We start from the raw sequence: 25,963 nt of genomic DNA on the forward strand, positions 1-25,963 counted from the left end.
ATGAGGCACACTAAGATTTTAAATATATTTTCTCTTCATTCAGAAGTGACTTCTGTGGGAAATCACATCTGTTTACATTTTGCTTTATATAAGGAGAGTTGTCAGGTTGGTTTCACTTGTTTCTGAGCAAAAATTCTATAAATGGGCTGCATTTTCCCATGTACTGGTGCATTTTATCTTTGTAGTTGAAAGTCACAGTGTATTGTCAGAAGACATCCCCATCTGGGGTGTTCACAACCAGTTAGGAAGCCTACTCAGGTTACCAAACCCTACAGAAAGGTAGGGGGAAAACAAAAGAATCAGGTCTACTTTACTGGCAGGAAAAGGTGAAATTTGAGGAGACAGCTATGTGCTTCTGAGGAATAGCTCTGATTTGGAATTTCATCACCAGAAAAAGTAGCCATTTTTGGCTCTAGAATCTATACTTCTGAAAGCCAGATTATGCTCCAGGTCAGTACAGACTTGGAGCAAGTAACATGAAAAATAGCAGTTTCATTTCATTGCAGTGCATGCAAAGCTCTTCTGATTCCCAGACTACCATTCAGTGTTAACAGAAATTCAAAAGCATAAACTACAATTCATCCTAAGGCACTGAGTTTCTTCCATTTCTGGGTTTAATTTGGATTTTTATATACAGTATCCAGATAAAGTCATAAGTCAGGCCAACATTTCCCAACTAAGTTTTACTCAAAGTCCCAGAACCTCAGTGAATCTTTAAATAGCCCCCAACCTGTTCAAGTTTCCTATGCAATATGGAACAAGGTGAATTTCCATTCTGTGGCTGGGGGCTTTGCTGAGGATCCTTCTCAACCTGTTTCCTTCATGCTAATGTCTTATTTATTTTTTTGTAGCTTGCACCAATCTAAATAAATGGCAATAAATACCAAGACTATTTTATGAACAATTAGATATCATCAACTTTCTCCATGTTCTGTGTTCATAAGTGACAGGTGACATACAGCTGGTTTCACTCACAGTTGCTGCCCATTGCACACAGCACTTGCCAAAGAAACCTGACAAATAAAGAGAAGCAAAAGTATGAAAGAGAATAAATTTTGATACTAAAACTAAGTAAACACGATGTGTAATTTATCAAAAGCATAAATACAAGCAATGCCAACATGTCTTTTTCCTCTAAAATGATATATTTTACCAGAGGGATATTTCAGATTTTTCACTTAGTGCCAAGGTAAGTTTAATACCTTTCTAATCTACAACATATGGGTCATATGATATTGCACAGTATTTGCATCACCAATAAAACAGCTCATTAATCAAGCATGCCACCATAACCTCCAACAGTATAAACTGGAAAATGTGCCCAATATTTTAAGTGGAATTATGTGCTTGAAATGCTCTCTTTTGGTGTAATAAACATCTGCTAATTTTAACACTGGTCAAGCATACCAAAATTTATTCTAAATCTCTATTTATCTGAAATCTTCAGAAATAAAAACCAATCTGTGAATATATTTATCTCCAAATTATCTGATGTGGCTTTATTTATTTTTTTCATCAGTGTAACTATGCAAGTTCATAATAAAGTCATTGGAAAACAACAAATCGGTATTTTTTGTATAATTATGATATTTCACCCAAGCTTGGTCATTCTGTAGCAAAGTCTGCTAGAAATTAAAATCAAATTTATGTACAAATAGATAATTTTCTTTATAAAATCTCATGCACTATAATGAAAGATTTTATGTGAGGCAGGAAATTACAAGCACTGTTCAAAATTCTCAATTCAGCCTTTGGCTTGTAACAGTTTCAGATTTTGTAAACAGGCATAAAAAATAAATACAGAATTTAGCAGTATTTTAAAATAAAACACATTAAGATAAGACTACAGAAATGCTTTTTCTCTTAAACAGAGAAAGGCAGGAGACCTGAATTTGGTTGTTATTGTTACTGTGCTGAAGAAAATACTTAAATAATTATTTTCCATACATTTATATTAATCTCTCTGGCAAACATCAGGGCTTAGATAAATATGGGGCTTGTTAGTCTCCATCCAGAAAATAAAGCCTATCCCTTTTTCTACCAGATTTCATCTCCAGCACTCAAATAGAGACTGAATCAAAAACCTCTGAAGTGTAGGGTGGGATTTGAGCATAGCTATTAAGTCCTCTTTAAAACAATGAGAAATTGAGGCTATGAGTAAGAATTGTCCAACCAAGAATAGTTTGCCAAATTAAAGCTACAGTTACCTTGATCACAGGTATTAGTTGTCAGTCATGAAAGTATATCCAAAGAAACTTGGTTTCTAAGCATGGAAGAAGGGTTGTGTTTGTGAGTAGCCATTAGCACTGGGGACTCCATTCAGCATTTTCATTTGCACAACTCACAGTCCTTCTCTCTTTTAGCCTCCTGCAAAACAAATATAAAAGTACCTTTCTACTTCAGGGCATGTGAGACTAAAACATTCACAAGACACTATCAGGACCTACAATGAAAGGTGCTATAAAATCGAGAGTGTTACTGCTTTTTATTAGAAAGCACATTCCATTAAAGCTCCCCAACATTTTTCCATTAAAATTATTATTAAAAAAAAGAAAAACAAAAACAAAAACAAACACCTCAACACTATTCCCATTAAGGAAGGTCAATCTGCTTTCAGCTAAACTGGGAGCTGACCTTAAATTTTATTCAGCACTCACAGGCATTTTTAAATTTTAGAAAAAGTTTAATAAAGGTTTTTTTGTTTTATTTCAGCCAGATATAATCAAAATGAGGGCCTCTTCTACAAATGCTTACATGTGTGCTCAGGTTTAGGAGGGTTTCCACTGAAACAAGTTGATTGTATAAATTCAGGCAAGTGCATTTCTGTTTGTAGACTCAGAGTCTGAGAAACTATTTTTTACCATTTCTCTGAATCATTGATCCAAACCTGCTAATAGTAACAAGCTCCAGCTGACCTTAAAGTAAACAACTAATTCTCAGTAGTGTTATTAATTATCTTCCTGCTGAAAAATACCTCTAATCTCCCTAGACATTTTAATTTCATAAGAATTCATAAAAAATAATATTTTCCAAAATATCAGAACAGGTATATTAAGCCAGCCAAGAGAAGATGTGAGACTAAAAAGGGGTAAAATTTACACTAGGTGTCTGCCCAATGCAAATTTTCATTAGGTGTCATGCTATCCAGTTATTGTGAAATAATAAAATACATCCAAAAGAGTGTTATATTTTTTTACCTCTGGGTTCTGATGACATGCACAAGCTGTTAGAGTAATACTGTCACTAGCAACTCCTGATAAAAAATAGCTCTATTTAATACAGTTGTGTGCAGTTCACTCTCTCCATACTGTAAATATAAACCAGAATATCACATGAGAGTAACTAAATTGTATAACTGCTCATGCAAACCTGTACACTACCCTTAACGGCCCCTCATAAATCTGGAATGTTTTGCTTTTTCTTTCCCTTCTCGAGCATCCAAACTTGGGTGTATTTCTTTTCAAATATTTTATTTAGTCGTACAGATCTTTCTCCACTTCTGTCAGTCAAGATAGTGATGGGGTGAAGGTGAAGTATCAGACACTGTGCACAGCAGGAAATCAAAACCTGCAGAAAATACTTGCCATCAGCAAGAGGTAGAGTTCAGCTGCCTACTTGACAAATGCTTCTTAGACCTAAATAAGGCAAAAAAGAACAAGCACAATGTTCCAGAGAAGCAGTTTGTGGTAGACTGGATTTAAAAAGAAAGTGTGGGAGGCCAGCACTCTCAAGTGAAAACATTTAAAGTTTTGCTATTGTTTCTAAATAGCAGTAAAACACATAATAAAATCTCCACTCTGTAGAAAAAAAAAGTAAAATTTTCCCACGAGCTGATGGCACTTCTGATAAAATTAATTGGGTTTTTCTTCACCTTAGAAAATAGCAGTCTATCAAATCACTCCAGATATCCATTTCCTTGAACTTTGACCAAAACATGTAGAACAGTATGAGTCAAGGCAAGGTAAAGGCTGCTAACAGCTCCATTTTCTCCTTGCATAAGTAAATTATGCCATCTCTGTTTTCTCCAAATCAATGTTTTTCGCAGCATTTTTACTTTTCTGTCCACTCAAGCACCCCACATCCAGCAGAGGACACTCAGTAAGACCTTGCTGCACCTGGCACTTGAATGGCTGTGTGGGGGTAAGGACCAGGGCCCTCCTGGAGAGCTGAGAGAGAGGCATGGTTTAATTGCCCTGAGCTGCACAGTTCAGCCTACCTCACATTGGCAATGTCCTGCTTCTCCTGAGGGATTTGTGCACTCTGGTCCTACAGATGCCAGTGACACTGGGGCTTTTAGCCAGGGGGTAACTGCAGCTGCCTCAGTGGTAGATGAGTTAGGTGGTGGTACACACCTGGGCTGGAGAATTGTGTCCCAAAAATTGTCTCCAGGACTCAACGTGGCCTTTTGCTCTATGTATCTGAGTGAGGTAAGTTTGGTTCTGAATGTAATATCTGTTTAATCATTCCAGCTCTATTCATATGGACCATTCATGGGCTATTCCAGGGAGTATTCCCTGTGGAAAAAATCATTAAGAATGAAATCTTACCACTTTTTTTTCTGTTTTCTGGCTCATCCTTTTGTCCATTTATCTCTTGCTTTGATCCTGATATTATCCAACTGTACTTAGACTTTTTTAATAATCCCTTCAGGTGCTGCTCCTGTCTTGACAGAGAATACTTAAATTTTCTTCTGAGATACAGTAAGGGAAATATCTTAAATACAGAAATTATACCAGTAGTGGAGGAAAAAACATCTGTAGACAGGTTGTCTCTAATTACTTCACTATAGCCTACTGCTTTCTTCACATCCTCCCAGAATTCTCAGGTTCAAGAAAGATACTATTTTCCTCTTCCCTATTTTCAGAGGTATTAAAAACTTATCCTACAGTACCATAAAACAATTCTGAAACTATTGCATCTAACTTCATATGTTTACAAATGGTAATTACAAGCAGATAACTAACAAACAAAAACAAACAAACAGAACCACACCTCAAAAATAAAAACCACCACCAAACCAGCAACCAGCATAACCCCTCCCATCAACTGTATTGGCACCTTGTCAGAGTTTCCAAGCACGAGTATCTATATTTCACCACGGTTTTGTAGAACTGTAGAAAATAGACCTAGAAGATCATAAGACTCATGTCAAGATCAATCATATTGAAATCTTCCATCACTTTTTCTTTTGCTTCTTTAAGTTTTGGTTGTACAGATCTCATGTCACCTGAAATAAGACAATGCCAGTTCACTTTCTGTATTTCCCCTTTTCTCTCTCTTAAAGAAAATTCACAGCTTTTTGCCTTGAGTGCACAGATATAATACCAGTTTTGGTACTCCTAGTCATCTGAAGAGTTGAAATGGCTCTTAAGAAACTGCTTTTTTTTTTTTTTTTTTTTTTTGAAACCTTTGGAAGGCTTTTGTTTACCTGAAAAACTTGCTTGTCCAGAGCAATTCTCCTTTTTGCTACCACCACAGAAGAGAGAAGTCTGAATTTCAGCTATGTTGTTGTGAGAAGTGTGTCAGTATTTTGATTGTACTTGAAACCTACTGATAAAATCTTTTGATCTCACAACCCTGATCACCATAGGATCTGCACTTATGCATCCTTTCAAGACATGATGAGACTGTCTCTCATCTCTCTCTGTACAAAAAATATTTACACAGTGCCCTATTCAACTGCACTCTTTCCTTATTCATTATTCTATTCCAAAACTATCCTTCAGAAGCGCCTTTTTTTGGGGAAGGAAAGAGGAGAAATTAAATGTTCTCCACGGATTCTTTCCAATCTGAGACATTGATAACCTTTGCTTACTGCCTCTTACCCTCTGTTCTGTTGTGGTAAATTCTCCCAAAAACATTTTGTCTGTGCTTTCCTATATCTCGATTCCTTTCTATTCTCAGCATCACTCTGTGAAACATTACTCCTTTGTTTTCAGCCATTTTTGTTTGTCTTCATCTCTTATATTTCATTTGTTAAATATGTTTATTCTGTAAAGAGGGATGCGTCTCAACTACATACAAGATAAATCTGCCCTTTCTCCTGCAGATGTGTTGTGTTCTGCCACCCTCGTCATCCTCCTGTTCAGTAACAGTAGTTGTCTGGGACCTTGGAGAGAAGCACCCCAAAGGAGAAGAAAATAATTACATGAAGTCTAAAGATACTTAAACTTAGTCATAAACTGAGCCAGTTTATGCACAGTTGTTAAATGAATGAGTCAATGTATAAAGCTGCTCGTGAATCTCAGCCTAGACTACTGCCTGGCACCAAGGGAGCATTTCTTTCTCTGTGCTTGGCCTTTCAGAGGTTTGTCTGTCTGTCTGTCTGTCTGTCTGTCTGTCTGTCTGTCTGTTTATCTGCTTGCTGATACACCCTCTTCCTAAACTTGCTCAGTCCCAAGCCTTGCTTCATTTAAGTATCTTCAGAGCTAATGGTGCGAAATTATAACAATGGCAGATTTAGCAGAAACAAAAGTGAAACAGCAAGGGAGTTAATTATAAAACAAACAAACAAAAAACAAAACAAAAATCAAAAAAACGGCACCACCAACAACACAATAACAGCAAAAACCAAGCAAACAAAACTAAGTAATATCATTTCAGTCACTGGACAATGTAACTTTGGTGAGCTGCTGATGGCAGCTCTGCTCTATGCCAAAATACTTACAATTCTCTCCTTGTTTGTTAGCTCCGTCTTTGGCTTTTGGCTTTCCTGTGCCAGTTCAGATCCATTAAGGCCATATATTTTAACAATGATGATTTTATGGTCAAATATACAATGCATGAATTCATGGTGGTCAAACCCAAATGTACTCTCAAAATGCTAACACTTAGGGAAATAGTCCAGAGGGGAGTTTTGTCATAATATTTATTATAGTAATACCACAGATTCTGTTAGCAAAACCACTGCTGTGTCAGCAAGTTCTGGAAAAAATAATAAAAGGAACTATAAATAAAATACATAAATTTAATTAAAGATTAAATCTTTGGGAGAAAACTCCCCCCCGCCCTTAAAAGGGACTAAAAGTTTTGTGATTTTATCTTTGTGATATATCTTGTTTTTGTCAATTGACTTGTTTTTCTCCGTTGACTTAAAAAGTCACTGGATATGAAGCTATGCATCTAATAAGTAACCTAACACCCACTACAGTAATTGTCCAAAAACACACCACAGAGGCAATCAGGTCAAAAAATTGAATCACCTAGATTTTTCCGTTGTTGATTTAAATGGAATTTTTTCTATTTTGAAAGAAAGATAACTTGTTATTCTCTGCATACTTGGAAAAGTATAACATTTAACAAACAAACCAGAAACATTTGAATATATATTATTGTTTTAATATAGCTGCTTATAATTTTGAGATGTTCCCCACCTTCCTGGGCTGCCTTGTTTCAGTATCAGCTTATGTTTTGAGATAATTCCATCCTTTCTTGCAAGTTCCTATGAAAGGAACTCTGTTTGCTACAGAGTCAAGTTATTATACATTATCAAAGATGTTGTTCTTACAGATATCCTTAAATAACATTGTAGACATTGCAGATCAATGACATAAAAATTTAGGATACTGAAACCCAATTTGAACTGCTTGCTTTTCAGAAGACAGCCTGCACTGCAGGCAGGTGGACATATGGAATATCTGGTGTTTCAGGGCAGCAAGTTCCAGGAATCCAGGGTGGCTACAGATTGGGTTTCTCATCTCAGGCAGGTGACATGTACTTTCCTTCAGAGATGCCACTCTGTGCACTAAGGCTGTAGAGGACACAGAAGGAATCAGGGAGTGTAAAAGTAGTCCTAATTTTCAGTTTAAAATGAAGGAAAAAAGACCTTTTTAGAGGAGATTCCTTTCAGGACATTTCCTCCTAACTTGTCTCAAACTGAGACAGTCATCTAGCATTGTGACTGGGGCAAGGGCTAAAGCTCAGACATACAGGTGGAACCATGAGGTGTGTGAAAAATCCCACAGATGTGAAAGAAGGCCATCAACTTTAGGGGCCTTTGAAAACCTGATAGATACAGACAACAAATACATTATAGAAAAGCAGGATCTCTGATCTTATTGTGTAGAACAGTCTAAAATGTCTGGGAGATGAATCCCAGCTATGCCCAGCTTGCCCAGCTATGAAGCTTGGGCAACTCCCAATCTTATTATTCTAAATAAAAGACGAATTATCTCCTGAAAGGTCTATCTTGTTTAGTTTTGTGGGTTTATATATCAGAAATAAATAGAAGACTTTAACATGGGAGGGTTTATAGTTTTATTAATGGGATAATAAAAGTGCAAAATGAATAATGTAATAATATGTTAGTTTGAAGTATGCACAGACAAGGTAGTAAAATTGTTTAAGTAGCCAATGTCCTTAGAAGACATTAATGCAATCAGATTTTTGAGATCATAGATTTTGAGGCAGAAGGTCAAGATTTTATGCTAATGCATTATTTTAATCTAAAAGTTAAATTCACCAACTGACAGATAAAATAAGGTATCTTCAGTATATTATGGACTGTATATTAGTAAGAAAAAGTATTGGCCTTATGTGTCTATAGGAGCCAACTGCATGTTTGCAGGTCAACGAAGGAGCTGAGCAGTTTTCCCAAAATAAATCTTCTGATACCTATCATTTCCCTAGGTCCTGTCAAATCAGGGTGATTTTAATATTATAAGGAACTTAAAAGTTCAAATAATTACTTGATTTTCTCAACAGAATGAGAAATTGCATCCTCCTTCTTTCTCCTCCTGAAGTACACAGTACTTGCTCTAATCATGTAATAATGCTCGTTGTAATGTTTAAAGAGGTATGCAAGTACTTAATAGATGTGTTTCTCGTTGTTTTCCACTTAGCAGTCAGCTGATCCTGTTGTCATTTGGCAAGAGAATACCCTGCAGTACATATCCAGATGCTGGTCACTGCACTATGGCCAAGAGCACAGTGTCCGAGCTTGCCTTAAGTCAGTCCAGGAGCTGGCAGCAGTTTACCAGTGACAGTGTGGAATTCAGCACTAGGAAACAGCCCAGCCACTTTCCCTGCAGGAATGTTTCCCATGTAAGATTAAGGCTGTCACAGTTTTTGGTGTTGGAACTAGTTAGCTGAAAATTAATCACTGCAGCAGTGCTGTACTGGCATTATTAGACACCTGTCCTGTTAAGAAGAAGTCCCTCTCATCCTTAAACAAGTACAGAAATTGCATTAGTTCTGTGAAGAACTTCCACTTGGGGAAAAAAGATCCTCTGAAGTCTTACTCTGGTAATTTAGGCAGGTATGAGAAAAATATCTCATGTCAAAACCTGCAGCACAGGATGGTGGTTTCTCTCTCTTCTAATACATCCCCTTCCACGGCACTCTCCCAGACTGCACTCCCACCTGCACAGACCTGGCAATGACTGTCACTGCCCCATGCCTGCTGAGCATAACATGTCCCCCTGCCCCACTCTCCCACCGGCCTCTCCAGCACCTGCCACTATCTCCAGTCAGCTCAACCTCTCAGCAGAGAGCATTAAGAGCACTTCAGACTGTTGCTCAGGGAATGTGACATTAGCTCTACAGCTATCAAGTCACACATGTCTTTGGTATCACTCTGATATATAAACATGTCATCCTTCCTGAGAAGAATATGTAGAGCACTGACCCCTTTCACGCTTTCCCTGACAATGTCTTGACCTTCCACTCTCTTTGCTGTTCTATTCAATCCATAAATACTGTCTTTGTTTCTCTCAACAGAGCAACAACACATCTTTGTGTCTGGCTAGGCTTTGCACAGCACCAGCATGTGTCCCTGCATGTTTTGCTGAGCCTGGGCTGGTAAGCACAGCATGGTGGTACCACTCATACCTGGGAACAGGAAGAACCAGTAGGTGCTGGAGCCAGGCTGACACAATGCTGCCACACTCCACCAGTGCAGAAAAACAAATGAGCATGCACAGCAGCAAAAGCTGAAGTGCTCCAGGGACTCTTAATATCATTAACACTTTGGTCAGATACTCTAAAGGCAGGCTGCAGCTGACACACATATTTGAAAAGCATAATTTTGACTTACAGACCTGAATTGCTTTCAGTAACTCTATTGTATGCCTACACCTGAACTTTAAAAGAAAAAACTACCTTAAAAATCTTCGATTTCTTAGTGCCCACTTCTCTGGACTTTGCTGTTTGTATTCTACCTGACAGTTAAGAATATCAACACTTACCATGGATTATGGAAAAAATATTACTATATAGGCCCTCATAAGGCCATGTATTCCCCTGCTCACAGAGGGATTTTGAATATGAGTACTTGCATCCTTACTGATAAATGCTTGTCTAATCAAGGCCTCTAAGGATGTGTGCACTACAACTTTAGGCAATCCATTCCAGTGCTTCACTACCTCTACTGTTTTGGTTTGGTTTTTTTAACCTGATGGCTAGCCTGGATTGGTTTTGTTGAAGTTTAGTACTTCTCCCACATGTACTGAAGCACATAGCCTTTTGGAACTGATTTGTTTTCACTTCTTTATCAGCAAAAACAAAACACTCGATGAGCTTGTTAAAAGGACCAAATGTTTTTACATTTCCCATGAATCAGATATTTGGAAAAAAAAAATAGATTTGGTAGCATATAGGAGGCTTTAAATTCCCTCCACAAAACCCATTTCAGCTTTTATAGTAACAAAACAGAAATGCTAGTTGCCACAACTGATTTATCTTCCTGTTTCTAGTCAAATGAGCTGCTGAAAAAATGAAGATGTGGGTGGATATGAAAAGAGGTAAAGACATGGTTGAAATAAGCAAATATTTTTAAAATGTTGAAACTCACACAGTGGAATGAATAGCAATTTTCTATTGTGTAGAAAGATAAGTTGAGGAAACTCAGCTAACATCTGTTAAAGTTAGGAAATATCCCTCTACTGTGATTAAATGGCATGTGGGCTGCATCATGTTATCAGACATGGGATGGATTCCACTCACTACAATTAAACATTTACCTTTCATTCCATCCTCATCATTAATATAGCTCTCTGCCATGCTGAAATGGCAAGGTTATAAACACACAATGACAGAACATCATGAGACACCTGTATCTATCAAAGAAATAGCACAGAAATCAATAGCATAGAGGAGGATGATCCTGGGAATTCTGTGAGTGGATGTGAAAAATAGATATCTGCAGGTATGCCAACATCCTTGTGTCTGTTGTGTGACAGATTGTTTCAGCACAGCTAACGTGTTCACTTTATTGCTTTTTCTCCTATAGCTCTAATATAAACAACTCTCTGGAGGTCTTGTATTGTTTCACTTAAATATTTGGCTTTGTATCTATTGGAAAATAGATTTCCTACTTTCTTATCCTCCTGAAGTCATTTGCTTTTCATGACTGAGTAACGTGAATGTTCTGCAGGACATACAAACACTTTCATACCAAAGTCATTGACATTAATCAAATATCCTAATTGTCCAGGCAAGAAAAAGTACGAGACAGTGAATTTAAGAAAGCAAACCAAATACTTGTGATTTATGTCATTCCTAAAACATAAATATAATTAAAGACTGAAGCAAGGACAAATTACCATTGAACTTTTGTACAGTCGGAGCACAATAACCCTATAATTAGCCAGAATTTAATTCTTGCTATTACTAAAATGCATAATAAAAAAAATACCTTGTGTTTTATGAAATACGAATTTGACCCAAAGCATTGAACTCCTTCATTTAAATGAAATAGGGGAAAAAAAGAGTCTGGGACCATTTCAGAATTGTTTATTCTTTAGGTGAGGACAGTAAATTCATTTCCTCAAGAGCAGCTTCACTAAAGCTAATTGGCATTTTCCAAAAGTGAAAATTCATCCTTAGTTAGCCGCATTCCAGATGTATAAGAATCTCACACCCAACCCTGAACTCTGCCACGCACCACAAAAGAAACACTCAAAGGTAGCGTAGGCAAATAAAACATGTTAAGTATGACTAACTGAAAATGAGAGAAGAGATAGATGCCAGCCTGGTGAGCAAGGACAAGAATTAAATTAGCTGTTAAATCCACAAAGCAGCCATCATTTGGGGGTTTTACTTCTACACTACTCTGTTGCAAAGTTTATTTATTTAAAACATTTGTGTAACTCCCCCACCCCCTTCATGTGAACAGTTTTGGAAAAGGATTCTTACTCCTGAAGTATGGTAAGAATAGGAAAACCTAAGCAAAATACTTTTTAAAATGTCAATCACAAGAGGGTAGTAAATATGATTGTGCCAAAAAGACTGCCATTAATTTTAATGAGATCTTCTCATATGGAACATTTACAGGTTTCAGCCTAATGGCTAAAGTGTAGCATGTACCACTGTTGGTAATAATAATAAATTTCTTCTTTAATATTGCTGTACTATAAAGTAATTATGGGTGCATTTGATGTGGAAGCAATAGCTCTGGAGCTTTGAATATTTACTTTATCCACAATATGTTTGAGTCTAGTTGGCTCCCTGGACAGGTGTAGCTATCCACATCAGCTACTGGAGTTCAATTTTGCAATTCAGTTTCCAACATCCAGAATTTTGGACACCTTTGATTCCCCTGCTCAAATTATCCATTTACAATCAGGTGAACTGGGAATAAGGCTAAAAGTTTTATCATTGGATCATTCAGTCATACTATATGTCACCTGTAATTCTTTTTTTTCTGTGAACCAATATAATTTCAGACCAATTGCTAGAGGGAGAGGAATGGTGAAAGAAGTTCTGTGTTCATTAAAGGGTTCAAGAACTAAGAGAGTTGTATTGATGCTTTGAAACAGAACAAACCACTAAAAGCAAAATATTATGTCTGCTCTTGTCTTCTGATCCTTCAAACAAAATAACTGGTAACCAAACAGAATGACCCAGATCTTCTTTTGTGTGGAGACCAAAATGTATTTGAAGCTTTACTTCATCAGAAAGATCTGTATTTTCACTCAAGCCTGACTACAGCCTTACTTGGTAAAACCTGAGCTAAATCCTAATGCTAGACCCAGTCTGAGAAGTTATGGATTTTCTGATAGGCAGAAAGGCATGAATTTGAATGTATCTAAGTCCTCTGGTAAGTAAAATTTCTTCTATGAACTTAACCTTTGCTTCTGTATGATAAAAGGAGGATCTTGTGAGAAGTTACAGGTTCTAGAAGAACAGTGTCCAGACAGGTCAGGACACGGGTAGCTAGTGGGCTGAGGAAGCAAGGGGGGGCCATGCAATGTCTGTAAGTCCAAGCTGGCAGACTCCCATTAACTCTTTTCTTCTTTTTCTTCTTCCTATTAGGAACAGAGTGAGCTGATGACATTGACTACCTCCACAATCACAGCTTTACAATCAAAATTTTACAGTGAGTTATGCTGGATACTAGAGATAGAAATAATATATTCCTGTATGTGTATTGAACTTTGGTTTTTAATATTATTTGACCTGTAATGTCTGCTCACTGGCATGAAGGATTAAACAGAAAGTTGTTTTATTTCACCACAGTTTGTTTAAATGTTTGAACAAGCTTAATTCACCTCTGTGCTTGGTTGCACTTTCATAGCCTTTTCCCATCCACTTGTCAGCTCTCTGAAAGGTCCCTCTCAGATTGGCCAACCTGAATGCAGTCAAATCATATGGGGAAGAAATCAAAAACCAAAAGCTTAAAAAATAAAAGACCTTTCCATCATGCAATTGTGATTTAAATTTGCCTGTATCCAAATATTTCCTTTGGTAAAGCTTTCACAGTCCCCTGTGCAAGGAGGCAATCAGCTGTTAAAAGCAGATAAATGAAAGAATGGAAAATTATAACACATTCCACCTGCATATTGGCTTTAACACAAACATCAATCATTTTCCAAGGTAATTAGTATTGTGCTGGCCTGCAGGGACCAGGCAAATGAAAAGGGTAAAATTTAATGCTCTATGCAACATGAATAATAAACACAGGCACATCCACACATATGGTGCATCCATAGCAAAGGGGTTTTCACAGATAAAGAGCTTTCCATAAAAGCTCCATGTGAATGTGATAAATCTCTTAAGACAAATTTAAGAACTAAAGAGCCACATACTGATCACATTTATACAGAGGCAAAACCAGAAAAACACCGCTGATATCCACACCATTTCTCAAAGTTCACAGAAGTAAATGAAATATGAATCTGGCTTAAAGTCCTTGCCAAGTTCTCAGGCAACAATACTTTCTTGATTAAGCAAGACTATGAAGTACAAGAAGCTATTGTCCAAGCAGCTGGCAGCAGACTGATTAATAATAGCACTAGTAGGCAACTGAGACAAGCTAAAAGTTATTAAATTCATTAAGCTAAATTCTGTTGCAACTTGAAATCACTAAGAGTCTTGCCACTGATCACTGTTTAGGCAAGCTTGTCATGATTTCCTGTTTAAAAAAGGCAATAAAGCAGTAGCTCCAAAAAAACATCGTAAACCAAAATTGGACAGAACCCTAGGAAACACACAAGTTGTGAAACCATTTCATTTTAGAAGCTGAGGATGGATAACAACTCTAAGAGCAATCAGAGTAAAAAGGCTTATGCTACAATTCATCATATACCTTTAATCCAAACAAGCTATTAGCTAATATAGTAATACACTCATAGCTGATGGGTTTTGTCTTTAAAATATTTTTGTTTCTTTTCAGCACACACATGCACACAAAAGCCAAACGAACAAGACATTGATCTCACAGTCACATTAGGAGGTTCTAGAGTCCCTTTTGAGTCTGTGCATAAAGGAAAAATAAAACCACTTTCACTATTGTAATTAATATTAAAAAGCTGGAAAAGGATGTGCAAGCCATCATGTAAATGATTAAGAGGAAGTCAGATAAATATTTTTAAGAGTCCCTACAGTTTCAATTCCTTTTCTGTCTTCTTTCTTTTTTCTAGTTGAAATCACAAATGGTTCCTGACTCCAAAATCTGAAAGTATCTTGGTGACTCAATGCAGGGAACCTAACACACTTGTGATTATTATTGCAACAGCATTGTCAGTCAGCTTGTGCCCTATGGAATTCAGAAGATGAGAGACTAACCTGGTCATTGAGAAATTTTGCCTACAACCAGCATAAGCAGCACTTACAGCTGCAGAGCAAAACACAGGTCATGCTTAATATCATAAGCTCTGAAGAAAAAAGCCAGGAAAGAGGAGGGATTTCTTGGCTTCTTGAGATGCTGAAATAAGGAAAATTGGTCCTTCAGCTATTGCTCTGGGATAATACAGAGACTAAACCAGAGAGTCAGTGCTATGCTGTAGATGCCCTTTTCAGGCGTAATGGATGGAAAACATATTGCCCAGACCAGAAGGCAGAACTGGTGTTGTGACCTGAATAAATCACCTTGTGGGCATACCTGAGTTAGCTCTCAGCAGCCCAGCTCAGGCATGGAAGGCAGTATTGCTCTATTCTAAGGCCTGATAGTCTCTCTAGACTAACAGGCAGACTGACAAAGCTGGGAAAAAAGGGGTTTTTTACATGATCAAACTGCATTTGATATTGAAAGGAGTTCCTCAGGAATAGCTCTAAATCTGCACATCTCTGTCACTGGAAATAAGAAGTGAGGAGGTGGCACGAGATCATCCTGTCCCCTTTTGCAGCATGTGGGACAGAAGCTCTGGAAGTAGTTCTCCATGACCAGTGCTACAACTCATAATCCTAATGGTGTGGTTCAGCATCCAGCACAGGAACCAGTGAGTGGAGCAGAGGACAAGCAGACTGAGATTGGAATGTGCATGAGGGAGAAGACCCTAGAAAAGATTGTGTGAGCAGATCAGCATGAATGGCAACAAGGAAGAGAAACTAGATATTTAACCTGGATTTCTCATATACATTAGGTGATTGGCAATCTCAAGACAAGAAGCTCTTGGAAAGGGTGGAAACTGCACAAGGAGTTTGAAGCCTGGGACTGAGAAATGTCACTGGGGAGAGTGCAACAGTAGGCCACAGGCAGAGAGACAGCAACTAGATGAGGAGGTAGGGAAAAAGATCAGAGGGAATGTCTAAGAAAGAGCCTGGTTATAGAAACAGATCAGGGAAAATATAAGTTATGATTACACACATTGCTGTTCTTCCAGTATTTCCTCACATGGGAGCCAACAACTTTGTAATTTATGCGTCCTCTTAACCCCCTTGGAGGTCTAGTGAAAAATAAATTTTGCAGAAATGAGGTCAGCTTTGCACTCCTTCCAGGGCTTAGACTGTTTCTAGTTTGCTCTTTCCCCTATGCTGCGGATGACCCAGAGAAAAGGACACCTATCCAACAGTGGAGAATAGTGTCCAGCCTTTGCTGTTGGGCTTGGTCATCTTGCAAAAAAACTGAGGACAAATTCAGGGATTCTAAGACATACCAAACACAGAAGTATATCTGTTCAGAAGTAGCAGCAGTGTTTCTCACTTAAAATTCAGGCACTGCTAATAAAGAGACTGTGTGTGGAGGATTTTTGTTTGTATTCTTCTCTTTTGCTTTTATGTTTCTGTTCTTGAAGAAATCTTTGGAAAATAGCATTTTATTCAGATGTCGCACAGTTGACAGCCTGCTGCTGCTATCAGGAGATACATCTTATTTCAGTTGAGCTGATTTGACAGACACTTGTAAAGTTTCTCTGCTTTATGTCTCAGCTCCAGGAGACATGCTTACAGAAAAAAAGCACTCTATCTATTCCACTTGTGACTAACAGATTATTATTATTTGTTTCTTATCCCAAACAATCAATACTTGGCAGTCTGTCCTGAGACACACTGCTTACAGTTCTTTCTCCTGTTTTCTAGATAAGCTTTTCCCTGTTATTAACTTCATTTTCTTGCACATAAAGCTGGCTGGGGAGGCTCTTTGGGACATTGCTGTCAAAATGATTTTTCAGTAGAACACTTTATTTCTGCAAAACTTTTTGCTGGAAAAATGGAGTGAGTGCCCAGCACTTAATTTGCTTCAAGGGTCAGGGCAGATCATAGAATATGTCACTCCAGAAACTTGTATCTGCATCCTAGCTCAGGGATCAGACATCATTATGTGGTGCCCTATGGCAGGAGATGGCAAGGAGGCAAAAAGAAAAAAGCGAGGACAGAGGGATCTATCTACAGATTATATTTCTGCAAGACTCTGCTGCATCCTATAAACATGCTTAGGATGTAAACTTAATTGAAGTGAGACTTCAGCACCTTCTTTTTGGGATGAACAAAAGGAATCTGTAATCTAACTTCAAGCCATTTACCATATTTAAATAGCAGCAATATTATGCCAGTAAACCCTGATATATCCAAGGTACGATTGCCCAAAATGCAGGCCCGGTCACATGATTTTAAGTGAAATCTGGGCTTTGTCCTATTTAAATGTCCTTTGTGAAGCAAAAAATTTCCAGTTAAATTTTCAACCTGTTTTATGATTCAACTGGATCCTGAACATCTTCCTGCAGGACAAATATGAATTTGCACATCTGACTTGAATCTAAAACCTATTATGATCCTCAAGGTCTCACCCTCCAAAACCCTGTAAGAACTTGTCCTATGTGCCTCAGGACTTCAGATGGAGTCAAGGCCGGCAAAACCCTAAAACCCTTTGCTGCAGACTCACATCTGCCGAGTCATTTCTGACAGTAGTGAAAGTCACAACATGAAAGAGAATTACTGACAACCTCCAGGACTTCAGAGCTATTTGGAAATCAAGCCCCTAATTTCCACCAGTTTAACAGAGCCAAAAGAGCCTCAGTAAACATGCACAGAGACAAGCAGACAAAAGCCCATCTACAGAGCCAGCCAAGCCCCATGGGAATGACATGTTCTTTTGCCCATGGCAGATAATCAAAGGAGATCATCCTGGTTATTTCCAGTCTCCTTATTACAACTACCAACTTTTCATAGCAGGGAGGCATTTCATACATGTTACATAGGCACAGGGTGTATTCAAGTCCCTTTTCGTTAGGTCACACCAATCCTTTCCTCCTCTAAGCTTTCATCCCTACAAGAGGTCCTGTCAAGCTCAGGCACAAAACACTGTTTCAAGGAAGTTTGAACAACTGCTTCTCTATTCTTTTCCTGAGATGTTGCTCTATTTAACTCACAGGCACATTCTAAATAAATGATCAAAAAGTTGCAGTTATGTTTCCAAAGCACTAAAGAAAGCAATAAGTGGCTTTGGGACTTCTGGTCATCTGCTTTAGGTATGTTATGGAAATCTAGATGAAGGTGTCCTTGAGGGTATTTTTTAAGACTAAGACACTAATTCTCTTGACACAGACTGAGGAAGGAAAAAGAGAATAAAACAATGCAAGGCAGAACTGCAGATCGAAACAGCTCCCTCAGCATTAACAGTGCCTGCCTCTTGAACCTCTCTTGGCTTGCTCTGTGTTTCCAAGCAGAGTCACATACAGTTTCTAGTTTTAGGAAGCATATGGCACTAGCAACACAATCATAGTTCAGATGACTGGGCAATCATAGTCCAGCAACAAAATCACTGGTCAGATTTACCCAGGAGGGCAACTGCAGAGCAGCTGCCCCTACACACACAGACAGACACACAGACAGACAGACACACAGACAGACACACACACACAAACACATGCACAATCCTGCATTCCCAATGGGTCACATGAGGTAGTGACCACATGCACTATTGCATTCAACTTAGGCTAAACATAAAAACAAACTTGACTGGCACAAGAAACAGAATTAGCACTAAGGAAAAAGGTACCTGAAGCCAGAATATACTGATGGGAAATGCTGATGAATGGACAGTTTCCCAAAACATAGGCTTTGCAGCAGTGGAAAGAATGAGAAAGGATTTGTCATGGTATTGCTGTACACTCTTCGCTTCACAGATACTCTGTCTGCCAAACAGAAGACTTTTATTTGCCTTTTGAATTTGAATTCAGCATTTCTATTGGTATTACTATTGACTTTCATGTAGCAGGGTTTTTTTCTACAGGACTGTATCTACCTCATTTGTTTCTCAATAATAAATTCTATGCAGAATAAGATCTCTGTGGGGCATGGTGTGTGAGAGGTCTTGCCAAATTTGTGACAGAAGCTGAAAGTGCTATCAGGCAGGGAATGCTGGAAGAGATGTTATCTGGTCTCCTTGCTAAGGCTGTTCAAATCAAGGCCGCTTTGGCAGAGCCCTTCTCTGCCTGCCATGGATTTGCCTCTCCAGCCTACGAAAGGAAATGAGGCACACTGGCCAATAGGTCATCACTCACCATGACCTCTCTTCCCGAGAAAACAAGCCTTGAGTTTCTTAAATCACACACACATATCAACTTGTACTTTGACCAGAATTTCAGTGTATCTCCCCTTCAATGTGAACCACTTCATCTGTGAAAAGGAGATAATAATAAGACTTCATATTACAGGATTATTTATAAATCATAGAATCATGGAGTTATTTGAGTTAGAAAGACCCTTAAAGATTATCTAGTTCCAACACACCTGACACCAGATCAGGCTGCTCAGACTCCAGCAAACTTGGCCTCGATCACTGCCAGGCATGGGACATTCACAACTTCTCTGGGCAACCTGTTCCTGTGCTTACCACCCTCACAGACAGAATTTCTTCTTCATAACTAATCTAAACCCACATTCTTTCACTTTGAAACCATTACCCTCTGTCCTCTCACTTCATGGACCTGTAAAACGTCTCTCTCCATCTTTCTTGTAAAGACCCTTCAGCTACTGGAAGGCCATACTTAGGTCATGGATGAACAACCCCAATTCTCTCAGCCTTTCCTCACACGAGAGATGCTCCATCCCTCCAATCAACTTGATGTCCCTCCTCTGGACTCACTCCTACGGGTCCCTGTTCTTCCTGTCCTGAGGACCCTTGAGCTGGATGCAGCACTGCAGGTCGAGTCTCACCAGAGCAGAGAGGAGGGGCAGAATCCCCTCCCTTGCCCTCCTGCCCACACTGCTTTGGATGCAGCCCAGGGCACAACTGGCTTTCTGGGCTGGGAGTGCCCATGGCTGGGTCATGTCCAGCCTCTCATCCACCAGCATCCTCCACATCCTTCTCAGCAGGGCTGCTCTGATCTGTTCATCCCCAGCCTATGCTGATACCAGGGATTACCCTTGGTCGGCAGGACTTTCCCTCAGTGAAACTGTGCTGTCTTGAATCATGTCCCTGTCCTCCTTGTGCCTTAGCACAGCTCCTAGGAGGATCTGTTCCATGATTTTCCCAGGCACAGAGGTGAAGCTGACCAGTTTTAGGTTCTCAGGAAAATAATAAATTAATTAATCCTCCTTTAGAAGTAAATTAACTACTATCTCTGAAAAGAATGGTTAATTCTAAAAGGAGCCACAGTTAAAAAGCAAACAAAAAATAGTTATTCCGTTGCTAGAACTGGTAGAGCAGCACTTGGACAAACTTCAGGATTCTGCAGAAAATGACACATAATGCTATAATAAAGACAGAAAAGTACACTTCCACACAATCAAAAAGCATATTGTACTCTTTATACACAAAAAGGTGCCATCTGGAGTGTCCTTTTTCTGACTCCAAAATTTTAAATCAGTAGTTGTATATAAGAACCCTCTATAGCTTGCCAAAGCCAAATCCAGGAGAATTTTTCTAAGTATAATAAGAGTTTAAACATGCAAAAAAATAACCATCCATGACAATTCTACAGAGTGAAGAAAGACCTGGAGTTTGTGAAGATGATCCTAACGGTCAGCTCACAAACAGCTTCACAATCAATCTTACTTCCTCTTGTAACGATAATGTATCATCACATACCACACCCAAGACAACCCATTATTATCAATAGAATATTTTGCACTGAATTCAGAAGACCAGCTTTTAAAGCAGTGTAATAAGTGAAAAATTAGCAAAAGGTGTTTTAATTGAAAACCTTCTGCCAACAAGATCTACCAAGACAGAAATCTCTAAAACTGTAGTGCTCCTTCACTGATGCTCTTGAACGAGTCACAGAAATCTTATTCCACAGAGCCATCATTGCCCTGTAATTTAAAAGCAAGTGAAAATCAGCACTTAATCAGATCAGAATGTGTTCATCAGAAGACATGCACATTAAGACAACAATACATTATAAATCCATTTAGCAGAGCACCCTTCAGGATGATTTGCTCACTTTCAGAGAACACTGTCTTGACAAGAACCTTTAGAATAGCACTTACAGCTCCATTACATGACATGGATTTTCAACTAGAGTCAGCAGAAATATCATTTAAAAGTACTTTAGACTACTTCATTATTGACGTGATTCCCTGGCTACAATATTCCCTCAGATAGCCATTGTCATTAGTGGAACTGCTCTGACATTCTTTGATATAACTCTCAAGAACAGTTATCCTCTAATTCAGTAACTTATAGAGCAATGCACCTCTTCTATGAGAGATGGGAAGGAAGAAATAGAAAATCATTCTCTCCTGCTTCAATCGTTTTGTTGCTTTGGTCAGCCATAGAGATATGCCTTGCTTGGGAAGTTTCTGTAAAGTTAGAAAGTTGGATTTATCTCCACAGACTGTGGGTAGGTGACACCCACTGAATTTATTAACACAGATTCTTCACACAGCTACAACACTTTAATTCCTTGTGTTTCACTCACTGAAAGCATCCAATCAGTGTCCAAACACCAAACATTTCTGACTAGATTTAGAAAACCTGTCTTCTTCTCGCCTTCCCTCATGTAAAATACACTGTTTGTGAAGGCAAAGGGCTTTTCATCTACAACAAAATAGGAATTAAAATTGAATTAGGTCCTTAATTTGGAATTCAGATAATTAAACACATATCAGGTGTCTAGGAATATCTGAACAGATGGAAATGAAAAAAATCTACATTTCAGAATTATACCCTATTTTGTCAGGACCATACTAGTCAAATTTACTGAAGAAAAAAAAGCAGTGAAGGGGGTAGAAGGCCCTTACACATATATGGCAGCCATCAAAACTGTACCTGGCAAATGAACACATGCACAGATGCTTCCTATACTGAATAGGAAAAAATTTAGGAGTTCTAATTTCTCTGAATTCCTAGCAGGCAATCTCTTCTAGATTTGACAATCTGTTGCATTTTTGCAAATGGAAAGTGAGAATTCTACACCAAGTATCTCCAGGAGCTTTCAAACATCCTTACTGTCACATAATGGTAACAGCAAACTTCCCAGTGCCTTCCTAGTTACTGCACTTATTTGTCAGCCTGGTCCTCAAAGCACAAGTTTATCCTGCCAGGGAATAAAGAAAAGAAAAATGAAACAGTTGGTAGGAGAGCTGTGTGTTCACCATACTTCAGAAGAAAAAAAGCAGGGAAAAATAGTTCCTCCTTCCCAACCAACACATATAATAAGTAATATAATAAATAAAAGTGTTTTGATACATCTTGGTATGTGCAGCTGTGTTCAATAGAGTGAACCACAGCAGATCAACTAAAATGGCTGGCAGGCGAAGATCCTAAATATCAGAGAGAAACCATCAGTCAGCCATAAAAAATGAATAAAAACTCATAGCCTGAACTACATCTTAACCAGTAAGGCTTTGCATGAGCTACAAAGGGATATGGGATATTATGGCGTCTTTTGAGAAAAAAATTATCCCTCTTCCCAAAACAATCTTTCAATCACTACCTAAGACTAATTTGGATAACATGATGGTAGAAACACCAACACCTTCAGAACAGTGTCAACAGAAGGTCAACTGTCCTAAGAAAACTATTTTAGAGACAGTGAGACAAAAGCATTAACTCTCAAAGGAAACAGCTTGTGAAGACAGATTTGAGGACAAAATTAACACTAAATTCACTAATTTGCTGATAGAAATCTGTTCTAGAAAGAAGGTTTACCTTTTAGAAAGACCTTCAACATTTTTTGACCCACCATGCTTCATGCATTCATACATGCATATTCATCAGCTATGGAACTAAGTGTTTGTAGCACCTTTAGCTCCAGGAGTTCAGTAAATGAAGAATATGCTTGGCTGGCAGCAAAGTGGGGTCACAGTGAGTCCACACACACGTTTAAATGTAAGCCATGCATCAGTCAGGATGACCAGTGCTAAGCCAAGGCCTTCTCTTACTGCCTGTATCAGTCATGGCCCCATCAAACACACTGTCCTTAACAGAACTGCTTCAGCTGTGATGCTGAAATGCCTTCAGTATCAGCATCTCCATCATGTGTTTGCTTTAAATTAAGACTGCCGGTTGTTCAAACGTAGGTAACAACCTTAAAATAGAAATTACTGACTAAAATTTGATGGTCTCCTATAAATCAGATTTGATGATGCTGGCCTTAAAAACTTTTTAATTTTTAATAAAAATGAAGTTTAGTCAAACTTTGTCTTTTCTTTTATGGTGCTGCATTAAGACCAAGTCTCAGGTTCTGTTATGCAAAATACTTCAACACAATCTTACAGAATAACTCCATAAAAGAATATGTCAATGGGCAGGAGTAGAAATGTCCTTCATTTTTAAAATTTTGTTCACCTTATAAAATATCTCTCTCTCCCAACTTAAGCCTCAGTATTCATAAATCAGTACCTCCTAATATTGTACTATATACATGAAAGTGTAAATGAAAAATAATCTGCTACATGACATTTCCCAGATGCTTGTGGCTTACTGGGCAATGCATAATGTTTGTTCCTACCTGATGATACCATAGGCAGAGAAAGGGCATTCCTGAAGTCATGCAAATCTCTTACACTCTTCATGGATTTACTAAATAACAAAAGGTTCCCAAAATCTCTTATCTGTGAAGTCAAAAACGGCATAATTCTTAAATAAACGTAAGAATCACAGAATCAGAGAAACAGCTGAGCTGGAAGGGACCCTCAAGAATCATTGACTTCAATTCCTGGCCCTGCACAGGACCACGCCCGAGTCACACCATGTGCCCAAGAGCATTGTCCAAATGCTTCCTGAACTCTGTCAGGCTGGTGCTGTGAGCACTTCCCTGGGGAGCCTGTTCCAGTGCCCAATCACCTTCTGGATGCAGAATCTTTTTCTACCATCCAACCTAAATCTCCCTTGACACACCAAGGGCCATTCCCTTGGGTCCTGTCACTGCTCACCAAAGAGATCAGTGTCTGTCTGTCTTCTTTCCCTCATGAGGGCTGCATTCTGTGTTAGAGCAGAAGAAAAAGGCCAAAAGTTTTCAAGAACAGTTTATAGAAGACAGCAGAAATATCTCTGAATATATTGCCCTTTTCCCCACCCATCTTTCTCTATGCATAGTTGATTCTTAATCAATTATTTGCACTTGCTGTACCATCACCAGTTTTCCATGTCACCTGTAACTCAGCTTTTCTCTCTGCTCTGTCTCATGGTAGACAATGTAGGTTGAAACAGGAAATCAATAAATTCTGTGCTTCTATCAGACTTTCAAATCCACAGTACTTAGATGAATTTTAATTGGTTAACCACAGAAGGCACAAAAATCCATTAACGTGTACATAGGTCTTCTGGATACAACGCTTCATCTAATCAGTTTTCTAGCAACCCCAATGACAGCTATGATGATAGCCACTGTGTAGTGAAAGAGCATTAACAGCATTTTACATTTATATTTTTACTGTACCGAAGAATTTTTTAATTTAATTTCAATTCTCATTATATAAGGTCTGATTGAAAATAACAAACCTAAAAGGAAAGTGATCTCATTTAACTGTAGTGCTTGGTTACACTTCATTTTTAAAGGTTGCTTTCACTTCATTTTATATAACCTGGGGGGGGGGGGGGGGGGGGCAGTTAATGACAAATAGTAAGGGGGTTGCATTTCAAATCCTACTCAGTAACCTGATATGTCTCACTACCAGAAAGTGCAAACAGTGAATGAATTATGGGCTTCATTTATCTTTCTCTTTTTATCAGCTGTGTGTTACATTAAGAAACTCACTTATTCTGAGTGCTGTTGGCTCAAGTCCTTTTGGAGCTGGCATATGTTACACTGCAGCGACTGATCACTGTGTACTGCTGCAGCACTATGACAGGGGCATGAATAGCAAATGAATACATGTTTCTGGGAAAGGAAGGCCAGAATATCCACCAGTTTAAGACTAAATACAATAGTTTTTATCACTGAAGACTTATGAAGTAGAGTCCAAGAGCATAATGACAAGCAGCCTGGTCATTAGAGATCACACAGTACTGTCATTTTTAAAAAAAGGACATAAATCTCAACATCCATGTAAAGCAGGTAAAATTATCTTCATTTGGAAGACAATTTAAGACAGAGGTTAAATAAATCGAGTAAGGTGATGTAGCAAGTCAGTGGCAGAGCCAAGAATACAATACCAGATTCCTTGCTCTACACCTAGTGCCCTTAACACTGGGACACAGGCCTAAGATAATAAAAAGCTCCAACCTGATAGGAATTAAAACATCCCATATGTTCTGCTTGCAAGCAGGGTTTGCAGTGAGCATTTCAGGGCAAGAAGAGGTGGTTCACATCATCCCCTACTCCTGCCCCACAGCTATTGCAGAGGTCATGGCCAGTTGTTTCCTCTTTCCATTCTTCAGCCCGATAATTATCTCTTTAGGGATTATTAAATATGGTTGTACTGTACATTTCAAAATGTGGAAAACTCACGATTTTTTCACTGGGACATTGTATAGTCGAACAATAAGATGTTTTCTTCATTTAACCTCTACTACTGTTATACAGCCAACCAATATCACAGAGTCTTCCTATCTCATAAGGCAGAAGAATCATATAAAAAGAATTAGTACTAGTAATATATTAGTGGAAGGGGAAAAGAAACAGCAGCAAATGGATTGAAAAGCCTACATCACTCACCCTTTGTGAGAAGTGAGATGAAAAAATATGAGCAATAAAGGATAACCGAACAGATGGGTTATTATCTTCATTGAAATACGACATTTCCTCAGGTGAATGGCTTTACTGGTTGATCAAGATTGGCACTTTGCCCTCAACAGTAGCCATTCCTGAGTGCTCAATTTATTAGCAAAAGAAAAGAAGATGTAATACACATAGCCATTGAGAATTCTCACCGACATGTGATGATAGTTCATTTCTCGGAGTCAAGGGAGGAACATACT

At 38.4% G+C, this 25,963-nt stretch overlaps 1 long non-coding RNA gene across 1 annotated transcript in view; it reads right to left on the reverse strand.

Moving 5' to 3' along the window:
* Positions 1–922: 922 nt before the first annotated feature.
* LOC148223394 (uncharacterized) overlaps positions 923–25,963 on the reverse strand; it is a 47,860-nt gene continuing 22,819 nt past the window's right edge. The window contains exons 2-3 of the long non-coding RNA XR_015804328.1: positions 2,208–2,367; positions 923–1,013 (exon numbers count right to left, since the gene is read on the reverse strand). This is a non-coding gene — a long non-coding RNA (uncharacterized LOC148223394). The remainder of the gene's footprint in view (positions 1,014–2,207; positions 2,368–25,963) is intronic.

This window comes from Sturnus vulgaris, chromosome 6, assembly GCF_052056855.1.
Source record: "Sturnus vulgaris isolate bStuVul1 chromosome 6, bStuVul1.hap1, whole genome shotgun sequence".
Classification (NCBI taxonomy): domain Eukaryota; kingdom Metazoa; phylum Chordata; class Aves; order Passeriformes; family Sturnidae; genus Sturnus; species Sturnus vulgaris.